The sequence below is a fragment of the Cavia porcellus genome, unplaced genomic scaffold, assembly GCF_034190915.1.
Source record: "Cavia porcellus strain 051 isolate PalLab524CR breed Dunkin Hartley unplaced genomic scaffold, mCavPor4.1 scaffold_24, whole genome shotgun sequence".
In the NCBI taxonomy this organism is placed as follows: Eukaryota; Metazoa; Chordata; class Mammalia; order Rodentia; family Caviidae; genus Cavia; species Cavia porcellus.
Genome location: NW_026947507.1, coordinates 41,168,354 through 41,186,767, shown reverse-complemented (window position 1 = coordinate 41,186,767; position 18,414 = coordinate 41,168,354). Strand labels below are relative to the sequence as shown.

The following is an 18,414-nucleotide window of genomic DNA, read 5'->3' as shown; positions in this document are numbered from 1 at the left end:
GGTACCACATGTTAGAACCAATGGAAACAAATGAACAAAAACTTGATGGGGCTTCAAAACAGGATGATATTAAATCAGCGCTAGCTATTATGCTCTTATTCTCTTCAAAATAGTCATTTGTAATATCACAGGCAATAAAATAAAAACCCCCAAATTAAAACCATTCCAAGTAATGAGTGAAAACATATGGCTTCAAACCAGTGTGACTAGGAATCATGATTACCACATACTTTCATGTATTCTTATCGTTTCTTACACTAGGGAAACTACTCGGTATTTATACAGGTGAGTTTGATATATTTCACTTATAAGTATGGTCTCGAGCTGCGTCCATTTATTTATAAATGTCTCAATGTGATCATTCTTTATAGCTGAGTAGTACTCCATTGTATAAAAATACTGCAACTTTTTTATCCATTCCTCAGTTGATGGACACTTAGGATGTTTCCAAGATCTGGCTATTACAAATTGTGCTGCTATAAACATGGGTGCACATATATCACTGTGGTATGATGCTTTCAGTTCTTCTGGGAATATGCCTAAGAGTGGAATGGATGGGTCAAATGGTGCTTCCAGTCCCAGCTTTCTAAGAAACCTCCAGACTGACCTCCACAATGGTTGCATCAGTCTACACTCCCACCAACAGTGCAGGAGAGTTCTTTTTCCCCACAGCCTCTCCAGCATTTGTTATTGGTGCTTTTCTTGATCTTGGCCATTGTTTCAGGAGTGAGATGAAATCTCAGTGTGGTTTTAATTTGCATTTCTCTAATTACTAGTGATGCTGAACATTTTTTCATGTATTTATTTGCCGTTTGTATTTCTTCATCTGAAAATTGTTTATTCATCTCCGATGCCCATTTTTGGATGGGGTCTTTAAATTTTGGGGGTCTGATTTTTTTTTAATTCTTTGTATGTTTTAGACAGAAGTCCTTTGTCTGAGGGACAGTTCACTAGAATTTTTTCCCAGTTTGTGGGTTTTCTTTTCACTATGTTAGAGATTTCTTTTGATGTACAGAAACTTTGTAATAAGATGTGATCCCAGTTATTGACTCTGGGAAGTATTTCCCATGTGGTGTGAGTCTTGTTCATGAATTCTCTACCTACCCCTATGTCTTCAAGGTTTTTACCCAATTTGTCTTCCAATAGATTTAGTGTTTCTGTTTTAATATTTAGATCTTTGATCCACTTAGATTTTATTTTATTATATGGTGACAGGCATGGGTCTAGTTTTAGTTTTCAGCATATGGAGAGCCAGTTTTTCCCACACCATTTATTAAAGAGACTGTCATTCTTCCAGTGAACCTGTTTGGCCCCTTTATCAGAGATGAGGTGGTTGAGTGTGTTTGTGCTTGTGGTTGTATCTTCTACTCTATTCCATTGGTCTTCGGCTCTGTTTTGATTCCAGTACCATGTTGATTTTACTACAGTTGCTTTGTAGTATAACTTCAAGTCAGGGATTGTGATGCCTCCTGCCTTGCCTTTGCTGCTTAGAACTGTCCTTGCTATTCTATGTCTCTTCTGGTTCCAGATGAATTTTAGGATTGATTTCTCGAGATCTATGAGGTATGTTGATGGTATTTTTATTGGGATTACATTGAATCTGTATCACAGTTTTGGGAGAATGGCCATTTTCACAATATTTATTCTTCCTCCCCATGAGCAAGGGATGTCTTTCCATTTCCTGAGATCATCTTCAATTTCATTTTTCAATGTATTATAATTATCCCTGTATAGGTCTTTCACTTCTTTCATGAGAGTAATTCCTAAATATTTCATTTTCTTGGTTGCTAGTGTGAAGGGTGTGACTTCTCTTATTTCTCTCTATGTGATTTTGTTGTTAGTATATAAGAATGCTATTGATTTTTGAGTATTGATTTTGTATCCAGCCACATTGCTGAATTTATTTATTATATTATATCTAGGAGTCTTTCAATGGAGTTTTGGGGGTCTTCTATCTAAAGTATCATATCATCTGGAAATAGTGATAATTTAACTTTTTCTTTTCCTATCTTTACGCCTTTTATTTTTCTTTCATGTCTAATTGCTCTGGCTAGTATTTCCAGTACTATATTAAATAGGAGCGGTGACAGGGGACATCCTTGTCTTGTGCCTGATTTTAAAGTAAAGGCCTTCAATTTTTGGCCATTTAGTATGATACTGGCTGTTGTTTTGTCATAGATGGCCTTTATTATGTTGAGGTAAAGACCATCTATTCCAATTTTCTGTAAAGTTCTTATGAATGTTGTACCTTATCAAAAGCTTTTTCTGCATCTATAGAAATGATCATGTGATTCTTACTTTTGACTCTATTGATATGGTGGATTACATTTATTGATGTACGTATATTGAACCATCCCTGCATACCTGGAACGAATCCCACTTGGTCATGGTGTATAATCTTCTTGATGACTTGTTGCATCCTATTTCCCAATATTTTATTGAGGATCTTTGCATCTGTGTTCATTAGGGAGATTGGTCTATAGTTCTCTTTTTCAGTTGGGTCTTTCTCAGGTTTTGGTACTAGAGTAATATTTGCTTCCAGGAATGACTTAGGAAAGATTGCTTCCCTTTCAATTTCATTGAAGAGTTTGAGGAGTGTCGGCATTAGGTCCTCTTTGTATTTCTTGTAGAATTCTGCAGTGAATCCATCTGGGCCTGGGCTCTTCTTTGTAGGTAATGACTTAATTACATTTTCGATTTCATGAATAGAATTTCGGTTATTCAGCAGTTTTACTTCTTCTTGACCTAGCTTTGGTACTTCATATGCTTCTAGAAATCTGTCTATTTCTTCTGTGTTATCTAACCTTGGAGAGTAGAGGTTTTTGATATAGGTGTTGATGATCTCCTGTCTTTCTATTGGTTCTGTAGTGATTTCACCTTTTTCATTCCTTATTGCATGAATTTGAGCTTTTTCTTCCCTTTTTAAAAATAAGGTTGGCTAGTGGCTTATCAATTTTATTTATTCTTTCAAAGAACCAACTCTTTGATTCATTGATTCTTTGTATTGTTTTCTTAGTCTCTATTGCATTGATTTCTGCTCTGATTTTTATAATTTCGTTTCTTCTTTTGGCTTTGGGCTTGACTAACTCTTCTTTTTCTAGCTGTTTGAGGTGTAGCATCAAGTTATTTATTTGTATTTGTTCTGTTTTCCTTATGTGGGAACTCAGTGCAATAAATTTCCCTCTAAGGACAGCTTTCATTGCATCCCACAGATTCCAGTAAGTTGTATTTGTGTTTTCATTTGTTTGTAGGTATTGTTTAATTTCCTCTTTTATTTCCTCTGTGACCCACTGATTACTCAAGAGTGTGTTATTCAGTTTCCATGTGTTTGTGGGATTTTTGCAGTATCTTGTATCATATAATTACTAATTTCATAGCACTATGATCTGATAACATGCAAAGGATGATTTCAACTCTTTTGCATTTCTTTAAATATGTTCTATGAGTTAATATATGGTCTATTTTAGAGAATGACCCATGTACTGCTGAGAAAAATGTGTATTCAGTTGTTGGGCAGAATACTCTGTATATGTCTATCAATTCCATTTGTTCACAGGTGTGATGCAGTTCTTTTATCTCTTTGCTGATTTTCTGTCCTGTTGACCTGTCCATTGGTGTCCATAGTGTGTTAAAGTCTCCTGTTATAATTGTGTTACTGTTAATTTGGTTTTTCATTTCTGATATTACTTGTTTTATATAACTGGGTGCTTTGGAATTTGGTGCATATATATTTAAGATGGTTATCCCTTCCTCTTGAAGTTTTCCCGTAACTAGTATGTAGTGACCTACTTTTTCTCTTCTGATCATTATTGGTTTGCAGTTCACATAGTCTGAAAACAGAATAGCTGCCCCTGCTTTTTTGGGGGGGGTCCTGTTGCATGAAGTATTTTTTTTCCATCTTTTGACTTTCAGTCTGTGAGTATCCTTTTGGGTTAGATGGGTTTCTTGTAGGCAGCATATGGTTGGATTTTGTTTCTTGATCCATTCTGCCATTCTATTTCTTTTAATTAGTGCATTGTGACCATTTATGTTAATGGTTATAAGTGTTATAAATTGGTTTATTAGTGACATGTTATATTTCTGCTGTTGCATCTTTATCTTTCTGTTCTATTTAATTGTCTGCTTTGTTAAGTGGTTTTTTTCTTAAGAGTATCTAGACTGTCTTTCAGTATTCTTTGCAGGATTGGCTTGGTGATCATGAATTTCTTCAGCTGTTCTTTGTCATGGAAGTATCTTATTTCTCCATCAATTTTGAAGGACAGTTTTTCAGGGCACATCAGTCTAGGTTGGAAATCATTTTCCTTTAGGGTCTGAAATACTTCACTCCATGCTCTTCTTGCCTTTATTGTTTGTGTGTTGAGAAGTCTGCTGTGATTCTGATAGGTTTTCCTTTATAGGTGATCTGTCTTTTCTCTCTGACAGATTTTAATATTCTATTCTTTTGTTTGATTTCTGGAATGGTGATTATTATATGTATGAGTGTAGTTTTATTTTGGTTATGGCTATTTGAAGTTCTATATGCCTCTTTGATCCTGATATCAGTTTCCAATTTCATGTTTCGGAAGTTTTCAGCAGTTACTTCTCTAAATATCCTCTTGACATCCTTTGTATTGTCTCCTTCTTTTTCATTTATCCCTATCAACCTGATGTTGTTTTTCTTTGCGTCATCTTGCAGGTGTTGTATTGTTATTTCTCGATTTCTTATTTTTAAAAGATCTTTCCTTTCCAGTTCACTGGCTGCAATCCTGTCTTTGAGGTCTGAAATTCTATCTTCACATTCATTCAGGCGGTTTTTACAACTTTCAATGTTGCTTTTGATTTCCTGTATATCTCTTTGCATCTGTTTTATATATTCTGTTTGTTTCTTATATTGTTCATCCAGAGATTCTATCCTTTTGTTTAGTTCCTCCAATTTTTTAGCTGTGTCTTCTTTAGATATGTTCAGCATCTCCTTCATTTCTTTTATTATTTCTTCTTTTACCTGGTATATTATTTCTAGTTTGAATTCATTCAAAGCTTCCCGTAGCTGCTTCTTTATTTCTGTTACTATTGTTTCAGGTATTTCAGGTATATGGCATGTATTTTCTTCTATGTACATGGCTCCTAGGCTTTCTTGGGGGGATGGGTTGGGTGTTTGAGATTGCATTTTGGTCTTTCGTTTTGTCATTTTCCTATATTACTGTGTTTCAAGTGTTGTTTCAGAGTTTCCCCTGGTTGTGTTGTAAATTGACTCTTATGTCCTGGGCTCTGGGGACTCCTCTTGTAGTAGCTCCCTCATTGGGCAGCAGAGCCTCTGGATTACAAGAGGCTTGCCAGGCTCCTCTCAGGTAGACCTAAAGCTTCCTCAATTTGCACAGTTTCAGGGCCAGACCAGACTCGCCTCCACTCAGCTGGATGCGCACCTTCCGGTCCCCAGAGGTGGTAGTTCAGCCCTGGGCGGGAGAAGGGGCAGTAGGGCAGGCCTCCGCTCAGCTGGATGCGCACCTTCTGGTCCCCAGTGGTGGTAGTATGGGCCCCAGGTGGGAGAGGTGCTGCTTTTGTTATTTTTAAACGTTCCATCATTTCATGATTGCTAATTGTGATCTGGTCCTCAAGGTCTGAAATTTGATCCTCAGTTTCATTTAAATGGTTTTTCAAGCTTTGAATAGAATTTTTTGTTTCTTGGATATCTCTTTGAGTTTGTTTCATGGATTCTGCTTGTTTCCTATATTGTTAATTCAAGCTTTCAATCAGATTTCCATGCTCTTGTACTTTTAAAAATCTATTTCTTCTCTAGCTGTGCTTAGCAACTCCATTACTAAGGTTATTGTTTCTGTCTTTACATGAAGGGTTACTTCTAGTTTGATTTCCTCTATGGGCTCATGGATTTGTCTTTTTATTTCACTTGCTATCTTTTCAGAGATTTCTGCTGTGTGACTTTTAAAGTCCTCAATTTCAATGTCTCCCTTACTTGCTCCAGATGGACTAGGTTTGCCATCCTAGGAAAAATATAGGACTTACCCAACAGGCCTGGCAGGAGGAATTCAGGTGTCTGGTTCACCTCTTCATTGTGACATCCAGAAGTTGGACAAACATCAACCACACAGTAGGACTCTAAGATACACACTACCAATAAGTAAGACTAGTGGAATTGAAAGACAAAATATAAGCCTGAAAGAAGAAAATGACCAAACAAAAAAGCAAACTCCAATCTCAAACATCTAGACAGACAATTTGACAAAATATATTTCTTAGACTCTATTTCTAGGTTTAAAATATGAGAAAGAGCAGAGTAGTGAATATATTGATCAGATATTTTTACAACCTGTCCAGTGGAAAACATGATTGAGGTGTTGGGAACCAAAAGTCCCATCACTATATTAAAAACTTAAAGTATTCTTGTCTAAATACCCTAGAGAGGACAGGAAAATAAGAAATGGCCCCTTAGTAATGAGGAATGATCATAAAATACATCAAGATGCAAGATGGTCCCTGCATGATGTCTCCATAAGCATTCTCTACTATGAGAACCGTCATTCTGTTCAGTCTCCTACCTTGAAGTCACTAGAAAATATGTAACAACTCTTGCTCCAGTGACAAGCTGATCAGTGCAGTATCTGCCTCATAAGTAAATTATAATTGGTGAATCCTTGTTTCATAAAAAGCCTCCTTGTACAGATATTTTGTTGTGCGAAACACTTTATTTCCTTTTCTGAGATGTTCTCAAATGATTCCACATTATGCATTTTTATACTGATTTTGTAGTTTCTACTATAGCTTTCAATACATCACTAATCCTTTGAGATTAAAATTTCACTTAAGCATTTTTACTTTTGCCCATTTTCAAGTTTGTCACTCACATATTTTAAGGAATTTTTTCCATTATCTATTTTACTGTCTTTTATCTGGTAAAATGGCATCATTTTTCTCTTTGTTTTATAGATGTTTTAGAACTTCTGAACAAATAGATTTAGATCTGCCAAACTGTTTTCAATTTTCTTTTGAAAATTGAAATTGAAACTGAAATTGATTTGAAAATTGAAAATCAGTTTTAAACTGATTTACATTTTACAAGCATTTTATATTCTATTTAATAATTTAGTAATTCATTCAAAAATATGTATATGGGATTTTAAAAATATGATTCAGAGAAGTGACATTTTCATTAGTCTTCTATCAGTTTTTCAATCCTATCTTTTGAATTTTATCTCTTAATACTTATTTTTCTTTGTTTTCATTTAGTTGAGTTCTTTTAAAAGCCATAAGATCATTTGAAGGTGAATTCATGTGAGTGTTGTGAGATAATAGGATCTGGTACAGCTAAGGAGTATTAGACTGGACTATATGGAGATTTTGGAGAATATGTTTGGGTATTTCTAGGGATCTCCAGTGCTCAGAAGCCCTTTTGCTCTTCCACCTGACTCTGTGGAATGCCATTGTAAGCCAATCTTTAAATCCTTTTGTATTTGTACATCTTGCATTAAGTCTATTTCTCTAGTGAGCATTGTCTGATAGGTATTAAAATTGGAAGTAAAATTGGGGTTTCAGGTTTGGAAAGTGAGAAGAATATCCTGCTAATTATCAAACTGTAGAGAACTTAGTGTGGTTAGTAGTTTCTTGATAAAGTAAAAACCAGAAGACACAAGTTATTTGTCATTTATCAGTTTTATAAAACTTGAACAAAGATCCATGCAGAACATGTAATGATGTTATTTTTAAGTTGTGAAACTTTATAAGATTAACATATGATCCAGTTGTGTTTGTCACTAGATGAATTGGGTAAGTCTCCAGAAAGATTAGAGTTATTTTAAAGATTAAATTGATAAAAGCATATGTCTATATATTTGTTAACATTGTCTCATTTAACATAAATTTATATTTTATTCAAATACATAAAATAATACAAAAAATTCTTTTATTCATGAAATACTATTATTTATAAATGAAGAATACATATAAATCAAGTGAAACTGGGCAGGATATATGCCAGATATTTTATGAAATTGGTGCTTGAATATTCAAATCATTCATGGCAGATAAATTGATAGGGAGACTCACCAAGGGATACTAGATGATTAATATTTTCCTGCATCACATCCTTATACAGCTTGTCTGGGAATATTTCTAGTAAAGCCCAGGCGTGTAGGGTGAACTCTATGATCACATCTTCAATGATCACTAACCCCTAGAAGAAGATGGACATTGTAGTTTAGACAGAGAAGTAATGACAAAGTTCATATTTATGAAATATTCATTGTAGCACTGAGGCAGAGGAGAATCTAGACATGTAAAGAAATTAAAGTATTTATAGCAATACCTTTTCACTCTTAGCACTATACTGAGATGTCAATTTCAGAAATTGTGCCCTAGAAACACCCTCTGAATTCATAAATTTATAGTTAAGAAGAACATTACATAGTTCATGGTGTAGAAAAACTTACAAAATTTCCAGTAAGTAGTAGTTATGGTTTCTGAAACAGGTTATTAAAATGTGCATTTACAATTTTGAGTAAAAATATCTTTCCCATTATTTTAAGGAAGTTTGCATACAAAACACAAGGTAAACTATGATCATCATTTTGCTTTGTCATTGTTTAAAATGACTATGGTTATTTTTTTCCACTTACATGTACTTCATATTCCTCATATATTAGATCATTTACTCTTCTGAATGTGAATGGGGAATTACCCAAAGATTTTCTTCCTATCTCAAACATGTAATATGTATGTTTTATATTATTCATAAAAAGTCCACAGAACCTAGAAGGAATAAGCACCATGACTGCTGTAATCTGTGACTGAAGTCTGTCTGTATGAGAAATGACTTGACCTTGCAGAGAGAGGCTCAGGACAGAAGCTCAGCAGCACAGGAAATAGCCTCTCTGGCTGGTGAACTATAGTTTGTCCACTCTGACCTTTACTGAGCTATGAATATTCTCCCTGTACTCTGAAAACTGTGAACATCATTCTTGAAGGTCTCATCTGTGGCTGCTACCCCCGTGTTCTTATGTAAAAGAAGTTCTTTACCAGGTGTTGCACACACAGTTCTTCAAAGACGGTCCAAGGTCTTCAGTTTTCCTTCTAGTGAATCTCTTACCCTACTCTTAAATACAGAGTCTCAGTTACCCTAGTAATAGTATGTAGGAACAGCACACAGCATCAAATATGAAAAATTGTGAATTCTTACCAGGAAAGAAGTATGACTTTGTTCAGTAATGGTTATGTTAGGGATATTTTCTGAAATTTTTTTTTAAGATTCAATTTTTTAAAGTTTTTTTTAAGGCTGAAATATTTTTTAAGATTTATTGTTATGTAATGTTCTTTTTAATCTTGTAATCCAAAAATGAGCCCCCAAACTCGAGTTCAAAAAATGAGGCAAAAACATATTTTAAAAAAGCAGTGCTGATTTATTTTATCCTGGGCCCAGGGACACAGTACAGTTGGAGTTTGCAAAAGCCGTGTGTCTTTCTCAAAGCTTGCAGCCTTTATGTACATATCCCAGTTTACAAAGTATGGGGTTATGGGTATGGATTAGGGCAGAGGACAGAAGTCTAGCAGTAATTAACAATCTTTTGTCAACTTATTTTAGTACCACATCTGTTATTTGTAGAGGGCAACAATGGTTAACATATCAATTAGGTTAGGTTTTTAGGGATTTGTAATTCTTTATAGAGGGGAGCATTGGTTAACATATCAATTAGGTCACCCAAGGGTGGGGGAACACATACAGAACAGTATGGCAGCCTTACATGTACCTTGGTCATATAAACATAATGAAGCTCTTTTTGCTAGTGTACAACACTTAAACTGTAATTTGTGAATTCAGAAGGCGTTACTATGGTACAGTTTCTGAAACTATTTTTTTTCTAATTTATGAAGTTTTAAATTGGTCAAAGTGATTTGTGAATCTAACTCTTCCTAACCTTCTTCTATTATTCTTCAGCCACAGACTGAACTGCATAATCTTCATCTCACGGTTGATTCCAATTTCTTAGTGAATGAGCCCCAGCATTGCCTTTGGCTGTCGTGTTCTACTTCTCACCGGGATCTATGTTTAGCATTCAGCATGGCATTGACAACACTACAGAGAATACAACAGGCTGTGAAAAAAGTGTTTCCCTAAAATACTGGAGACTGAATGAAGAAGAAAATATCATAGATGTCTAGGAAAAATATTTGTATTTTTAACTTAGTTCATGCTTCACAATTCTAACGTCATGTAAATTTCAAGTAAAGGCAAAATACAAAACTCAGAACTTTACTACACAGAATACTTTACCTTGTTGTAGGCAGCTGAGTTAGTTAGAAATATAGACAGTGAGACAGGGCTAGGCCCTTGATGGATTCAGTGCATAAGCCTAGATATCTTGAAACTGTGGGGGAGACAGACATCTCCTGCTGTGGACCAAGCCTCAAGACAAAAGATCAAACAAATACAGCCATATCCTAAGGACTGATATTCTAAATAGCTCACCCTGAGGAAGCCAGGAGTCACCATCCCAACCTCCTAGGTAAGACTCACTGATCTCTAAGAATGTCCTTTTTCTATGTGACTGGCTTCCCAATTCATCCCTGTTGTAATCAGTTTTACCAGAACTATTAATCTTATTGGCTAACCATAGTTTTGTCCCACCTTATGCCCATCTGCCTTGTAAGTTCCCAGTTTTCCCCACGTTGAACCTATCTCACCCCTTGATTTTACTCTATAAAAGTCCTTGGAAAAGACAGAGTCCTTGGCACCCGCTCGGGACTTTTTCTGTCTCTCTTCAGACAGAAGCTTTCTTTCTCTCAATAAATACATTCTACCCTTAACCTCCATTGTACCTAAAATTCACTCTTGGATTTTAGATAACATGAACTCATACTGGATATAGTAAGTTGGGAGTTTCATTCTCTTATAGCAATCTTATCCTATTTATAGTCAGGTGATTGAGTTCAAGTATAAATATATTGCAATTTTAAAAATCCTTTAATTTAGATGATAAGAGAAAGAGTTTTGCCCTAGAATAAGTTACAGGATTGGCAGTGGGAAGTGGAATCAAGGGATGTTTACCTTGAGGTCACTTCCTCCTTCCTCTATTACAACTTCCATTTTCCCTTTCCAGTGCACATGAAAAAAGTCCCAATCAGCTCCTTGTGCATCATCAATGCCCGCCCTAAGCACCATCCCCAGTTATATGTGTATCCCATACCCCACATTCTGGTCAGAGAAACCTAGACTGCCTATAGTCACAGATTCCTCTCCACATCTTTGAAATAAAGGCTATTTTTTACTTTATATTTTGCTCTTTTATTGTGCCAAAAACTCTTTCATAATGATGCTATGACTCAGATGGCAGGGTGCATTAGCTCCTGGGAATCCCTCCCAGTTTGAGCTACCCCGCCTATGACCCACCTGTTTTTTCCTCCAGAACTGTTTACTTGCTGCTGCTAATCTTCACACAACAGTGACCTTCCTCACTCATAACAGGTGAGCTGCCAGTGGGGTTTTGTGTTTCTGTTCTTAAAATTTGCAAGCTTGCATCAGAAAACCTACCCTTGCTATCCCTGGATAGACATAGCACTTTGCCTTAGGCCATACAGCCTGAAGCAAAACTGTTATTTTTGTTCCCTGGGATCCCACCCCACACTCTTTGGTGATGGTGATGGCCCAGGAGAACAGGTGTTGGGACTTTCCATGTCACACTTTCAAAATAGGTGATGATCTCTCTTTTGTTAAGTGTGATCTGGGACAATTTTCACATTCTTTGAGGGGTGAGCTAAAGTTCTTACACCCTGAGGCAAAATTGTTCTTTTGGCTCACTTTTAATTTGGTCATGAGGAATACTATTTCCTGACCCCTGAAAAACACACCTCTGGGGTGCCTGTTTCATACCCTTGATGTTTTTGGCCTCTAGCAGGCTATGAAAACAAAAATTCTGATCTTTTATTTATGCTTTTGTCATAATGGTGGCAAGTTGGCAGAAATCCTTCATTTTTAGGCCTTTTTCACTTTAAGGATGTGTCCTTCTCTCACTGTGTCTTATATGATGGCCCAAATACTTGGGGCTCACTCTGTTCCACCAGACCCCTTAGATGATATATCTCTCCTCTTTCCCTGCATCTCCATTTTCTCCATTGGCCCACCATATGTAGTCTCATGTGATCCAGCATTCCAGCAAGCCACAGGGTTCTCAGCAGCCTGCTGCAACTTGTGTGGAAGACAGTTGAAACTCAAATTAGGTTCCTTTTGTGCTATTCTTATTTCAAGAGATCTCTATTATTTAATCTACAAAAAGGTTCACACTAGTTTATTTATTATAGCTCGAATTGGCCAAATATATTTGAAAGCACTGTGAATTTATAACATGTTTGTCAGTCTATATATCTGTTGTCTGTTCATACTATACAGATCATCTGTCCATGTTTGTCCATTCGCCTGCTCTGTAAACATCTGTTCCTTTTTAAGCTCAACAATCTTTTATCCTCCTCTTTTACATTTTCAGATCATTTAATCAAGGTTTATTTGGGTTATAGATAAAAAAATGCTTCCATCTAGGTTGCTAGCTGGTCAAAATGATGCTAGAATTGGTTAGACAAAATCCCTTGGACAGAGACATTGGACAGGATTTCAGTTGATGAATAAGAAAGTGGCCACCTGGTAACTTTAACCAGCTCTTGTTCATTAGTCAGAGTCCCCCATAATCCCCATAGCCTTATGGAAGACACCACAACTAGAGTTCATATGAGTAAGACAATTCATTGTTGCTGATCTGATGGTATATTTATGCCTTCAAATGTAGAATTGAGATTGTTTGATGACAAGTATTTTCTTAGAAAAGACAAAGACTGTGAAATACTCAAACTAAGACAAAATGGTTAGGCCATTTTGGTTAGTTCAAATTTAGATCAGAGAGTAGTTATGAGAACAGATATCTGTCAAATATATAGGCTCATAATGACAAATTTAAAAACTGACATTCCAATGTATTGGAAGCTCTAAAAAGAAAAACAAAGGGGATATGCATCTTAATGTACATAATTTACTCAAACTGGATATGTGGTATATGGAAAACATAAACAGATTAATTAAAAGCAATGAAACTGAAACATACTGAAATCTTCTTCCCCCAAAAGAGTTTTACTTCCAAAGGTTTTCCTGCTGAATGTTATCAGACTGCAAAGAAATTATTGATGAGAATATTTCTAAAAGTGTTGCACAAAATAGAATAGAATGCCCTTCATTATGTGGAGTCAGTATCAACAAAACAGTAACAACAAAAATGAATAAAAACTTAACAATGAAAATAGATAAAAATTTTTAAAAAGATAAGACCTTAGGACAATATTTGGATAAAAATGGGTGCAAAAATTAACAATAAGATTCTTAGAATCAGAATTTAAGAACACAGATACATCATACACTTTGACTCATTACTGGAATGCAAGAATGATGCAAAACAATACAAGTCAAAATATGTAGCACATCACATACACAGATTCAATAATAAAATCTTTAATGATAAAAACATGCATAAACTTCATAAAGAAGATGAAATATCAATATTAATAACAGTAAATTGCAAGAAACTCACAATCAAAGTCATACTGTATGGGGGAAAAACACATGATTTATGTTACATTGTAATGTAACAAGACAAATAGGTTTTCCCCAACAGCTGTTTCATCTTCTACTGGGAATTTTATCCAGGAAAATTGGAAATGGCAAAAATGAAAGGAATAGAAATAATGGAAGATATCCAATAGAAAACAGAAAAATAAATCAAATTATTTATATTTGCACATAATATGATCCTTTTCATATAAGATTTTAAAATCAACATCAGAAAACTTTTAGACAAACAAATTTAGCCAAATGACAGGATATAAAACTCAAAATACAGTAATCAGATTTTCTAAACACAAAAATTGACTGAGAATAATTCAGAAAATAATTTTATTTGTAGTACCTTCCAAAATACCAAATTACATTTGATAGAAATGGTGAAATATTTCTGCAGTTAAACTTACAGAATGCTGAAAAATACACTAGAAGATGGAAAGAACTCTATTATGAATTAGATAAAAACTATCACATAAAATTCTTACGTGGAAAAAGGGGTGATTTTGAAAAGTGGAAGGAATAACTGTATCACAGTATTCATTGTGGGATTAACCCACTGACAAGTTCACAGCTAAACATAGATTCTGGTAGGAAGTGTGTAATCATGCAGACAGGACTTGGAAACCCATCTTCTCCTAGCTGAAACTTTCTTCCTGTCTTTGGGTTCCACCTCCAATCATGTGAGTAGTTTACCGTCGCCAGGCCTTTCTTCCATGACAGCCTGCATTTGAATATGCAGAGGAAATGTAGAATGATGACAAAGAGTATGGTCTGTCAGGATGCTTTAGGTATTCTTACTTTATAAAGAAAATATAGAATTATTAATATTTCAAAAAATAAGAATAATAATATCCTGATATTGTTCAGTGAATACAATTTGAATAAAATTCAATATAAATTCTTCACAAATAATCAGTTCTTTTTAATTTCCACATTTGGCTCTAGCCTCATCACACTGAACATAAAATCATTGTTTTTATAACATATTTTGCATTTACAAAGCAAAAATATTAATTAAATTTCTAAAATTGCTCTGGCTTATAATGATTTGCTTACAATAATGGTATGAGCTAGTAATCGAGACTATGTTTGAGATTTTAAAAAACCTGTAAATAAAAGTAACTAAAATTTCTCTTTTGCATAGATTTAAGGTCTACAAATAAAAACTGAGACTGGGAAGGATATATGGCAGATATTTTATGAAATTGGTGCTTGACTATTCAAATGATTGATGGCAGATACATTGATAGGGAGACTCACCAAGGGAATGAGATGATGAATATTTTCTGACATTGCATCTATATACAGCTTTCTCTGGGATGTGTCCAGTAGAGCCCATTCATCTGGGTGAATTCTATGATTACATCTTCAATGGTCATCAATTTCTAGAAGATTATGGACATTGTAGCTTAGACAGAAAAATAATGACAAAGTTCATTTTTTGAAAAATTCATTGTAGCACTGAGGCAGAGGAGAACAAGACATGTAGAGAGATTAAAGTATTTACAGCAACACCTTTTCACTTTTAGCACAATACTGGGATGTCAATTTCAGCAACTGCTTTAGAAACACCCACTGAATTCATAAATTATAATTAAGAACATTACATAATGCATGGTATAGAAAAACTTACAAAATTTCTCATAAGTAGTAGTTATGATTTCTGAAACAGGTTACTAAATTGTATACCACAATTTTGAGCAAAAATATCTTTCCCATTATTTTAAGGAACTTTACATACACATCACAAGGTAAACTATGATCATCATTTTGCTTTGTCATTGTTTAAAATGAGCATGGTTAATTTTTCCCATGTACCTGTACTTCATATTCTTCAAGTATTAGGTCATTTACTATTCTGATGTGAATGGGGAATTACCCAAAGATTTTCTTCCTATCTCAAACATGTAATATGTATGTTTTATATTATTCATAAAAAGTCCACAGAACCTAGAAGGAATAAGCACCATGACTGCTGTAATCTGTGACTGAAGTCTGTCTGCATGAGAAAAGACTTGACCTTGCAGAGTGAGGCTCAGGACAGAAGCTCAGCAGCACAGGAAATAGCCTCTCTGGCTGGTGAAGTATAGTTTGTCCACTCTGAACATTACTGAGCTGTGAGTATTCTCCCTGTACTCTGAAAACTGTGAACATCATTCTTGAAGGTCTCATCTGTGGCTGCTACCCCCGTGTTCTTATGTAAAAAAAGCTCTCTACAAGGTGTTGCACACACAGTTCTTCAAAGACGGTCCAAGGTCTTCAGTTTTCCTTCTAGTGAATCTCCTACCCTACTCTTAAATACAGAGCCTCAGTTGCCCTAGTAATAGTATGTAAGAACAGCACACAGCATCAAATATGAAAATTTGTCCATTGCTACTAAGGAAGCAGTATGACCTTGGTCAACAATGGTTACTTTAGGGACATTTTCTGAAGCGTTATTTTAAAAGACTCAATATCTTGTTTCTAATTTATGAAGTTTTAAATTGGTCAAAGAGATTTGTGAATCTAACGCTTCCTATCCTTTCATTATTCTTCAGCAGCACACAGACTGAACTGCATAATCTTCATCTCATGGTTGACTGCAGTTTCTTAGTGAATGACACCCAGCATTGCCTTTGGCTGCCATATTCTACTTCTCACAGAGATCTATGTTTAGCATTCAGCACAGCGTGGACATTACTACAGCAAATGCAACAGGTTGTGTGGCATTTCTCCAAAAGGCTGGAGACTGAATGAGGAAGAACATATCTTCTATGTCTTCTGTAAATACAAAGTCAAAGACTCACACACATACAAATATACTGACACATGTATACAGATTTATCCACATATATATAAATAGTAACTAGATATGAATAAACTTATGTCTTATGATAATTACTTCAATATCAAGAAAAGCTTGCCTAAATTTAGATTTCTTGATACCTCCCACTTGCACTAGGACTATTGTAATTACATTAGAAAAATCCGTTCCAACTCACATGTGGATGACCCATCACACAGTTTTCAGTTATCTTTCAGTATGGATTAACTCCTAGGCTAAGAACTAAGCATTAAATCTGTGGATGGAGAAGGACTCATATGACTTCAGTCTGTGCCCAAGTTATAAACTCATCTTCTGAATGTTCTAGACATTCATGGAAGTGTGAACCTACCTCTAAGTATCAGGAAAAATTCAGGTACACTAGTACAAAAGCAGGCACAAGGCTTTCAAATTTTCTAAGGTAAAACTACAAGTGTATGATTATGGTTATTAATAACTATATTGGCAATGCCATCATTTTATAGATAGGAGCATAGAAATCACTCAATCATGAGTTCATTAGCTACGTTAGCCTTTCAGTTCAGATCTATATTCCTTAGTTCATTAAAAAAACTAAAGATACCAATTGTAGGAGACTGGGCTAGTGATCAGCCATAGGTACTCAAGGCTGTTGATCTTTCTTGGGGATCAGAGAGTGGGCATAAAGCTGGCTTTCCATTGTTCACGTGCAGGAAAGCTGACCTGGCAACTCCCAGGGTAAGACATCAACCCAGGGCTAAACAAAAAAAATTACATACCTGGATATAATGTTGTTATGTTCCTGGTGAATCATTTACATTCTTGAACCTTAGGTTGCACAGTTTCTACATTATCTTATTTTACTAATGAAAAGGGGATTTCTAGACTCCTAATGTTCTTGTCCCCTTGAGATGGGAGGTCTCTGGTCCCCTTTGCTTAGAATTTTTCTCTTTTATTCATAATTGTACCTCCTAGCTCAGTTTCCAGGAAGTATCAGGAAAAATTCAGGTACACTAGTACAAAAGCAGGCTCCTATGACCAATGAGCCACCCAATATGTAGGATTTAATTTTCTTCTTTAGATACGCATGGTATAATTTTCAACTTTCATTAGATTTGCATCATTTGCTAGTAAAGTTCGGCATCCCCCATCACCTTCCACCATGCCTCACTGCTGTTTGAAACCAAGACAGTTGGTCCAGGAATGGCTATCAGTCATGGTAAGATGTTTGATAAGAAGATGAATCAACACAAATAATTCATTCATTTGAAGAGGTCAGTCAGTGATACCCATCCTGCCAATTTCATCCTTAAAATCACTGCTTCAGAAAGTGACAGAACTACCTGTGTCGTATATTGCCACAACAATTTAAGATAGTGTTGATCTGAAAAAGGACACATGTAAATTACTGGGGACTATGCATTAAACTCATTTCTTGATGTAATATTTTACCTGAGTGGTAGCTATAGTCCTTGCAATCATCTTCTGTTTTAATTATCAGTTCTGTAATTCACCCCAGTTTACATTTACTTGCACAACTCTCCATATATGTGAGGAAGCCTCCTAAATTGTATTGTCTCCCCAAAACTCACAATAGTTAGTAAATTTAAATTAGAGTAACAATGCAAAAAGATGGAGAAACCCTGAAAGAACAATATAAGAAACAAACAGAATGCATGAAGTAGATTCAAAGAGATATACAGAAATCAAAAATTCCATCAAAAGTTGGCAAAACCACCTCAATGAACATAAAGATAGAATTTCACACCTCAAGGACAAGATTTCACGTAGGAAGAGGAAAGGTCTTTTAAAAATGACAAGGAATCAGGTAATAACAATTCAACAACTGCAAGATGGCATAAAGAAAAACAACATAAGATTGATAGGTGTCAGTGAAAAAGAAGGTAACAAAATAATACCCAGAGGCCATTTACAGAAGTACCAGCTGAAAATTTCTCAAATATGAGAACGGAAACTGACACATACATCAGTGAGGCAAATAGAACTCCAAATAACCATAACCAAAATAAAACTACATACATTCCAGAAC

At 35.2% G+C, this 18,414-nt stretch overlaps 1 long non-coding RNA gene across 2 annotated transcripts in view; it reads left to right on the top strand.

Moving 5' to 3' along the window:
• The window catches only part of LOC134472611 (uncharacterized), a 28,227-nt gene extending 11,823 nt beyond the window's left edge, over window positions 1-16,404 (top strand). Inside the window, exons 2-5 of one of the 2 annotated variants that reach the window (XR_010042501.1) lie at window positions 9,923-10,490; window positions 11,391-11,449; window positions 15,523-15,699; window positions 16,123-16,404. This is a non-coding gene — a long non-coding RNA (uncharacterized LOC134472611). Of the gene's footprint in view, window positions 1-9,922; window positions 10,491-11,390; window positions 11,450-15,522; window positions 15,700-16,119 lie in introns of both variants that reach the window. The other variant, XR_010042500.1, reaches the window with a different exon arrangement.
• Window positions 16,405-18,414: the final 2,010 nt, after the last annotated feature.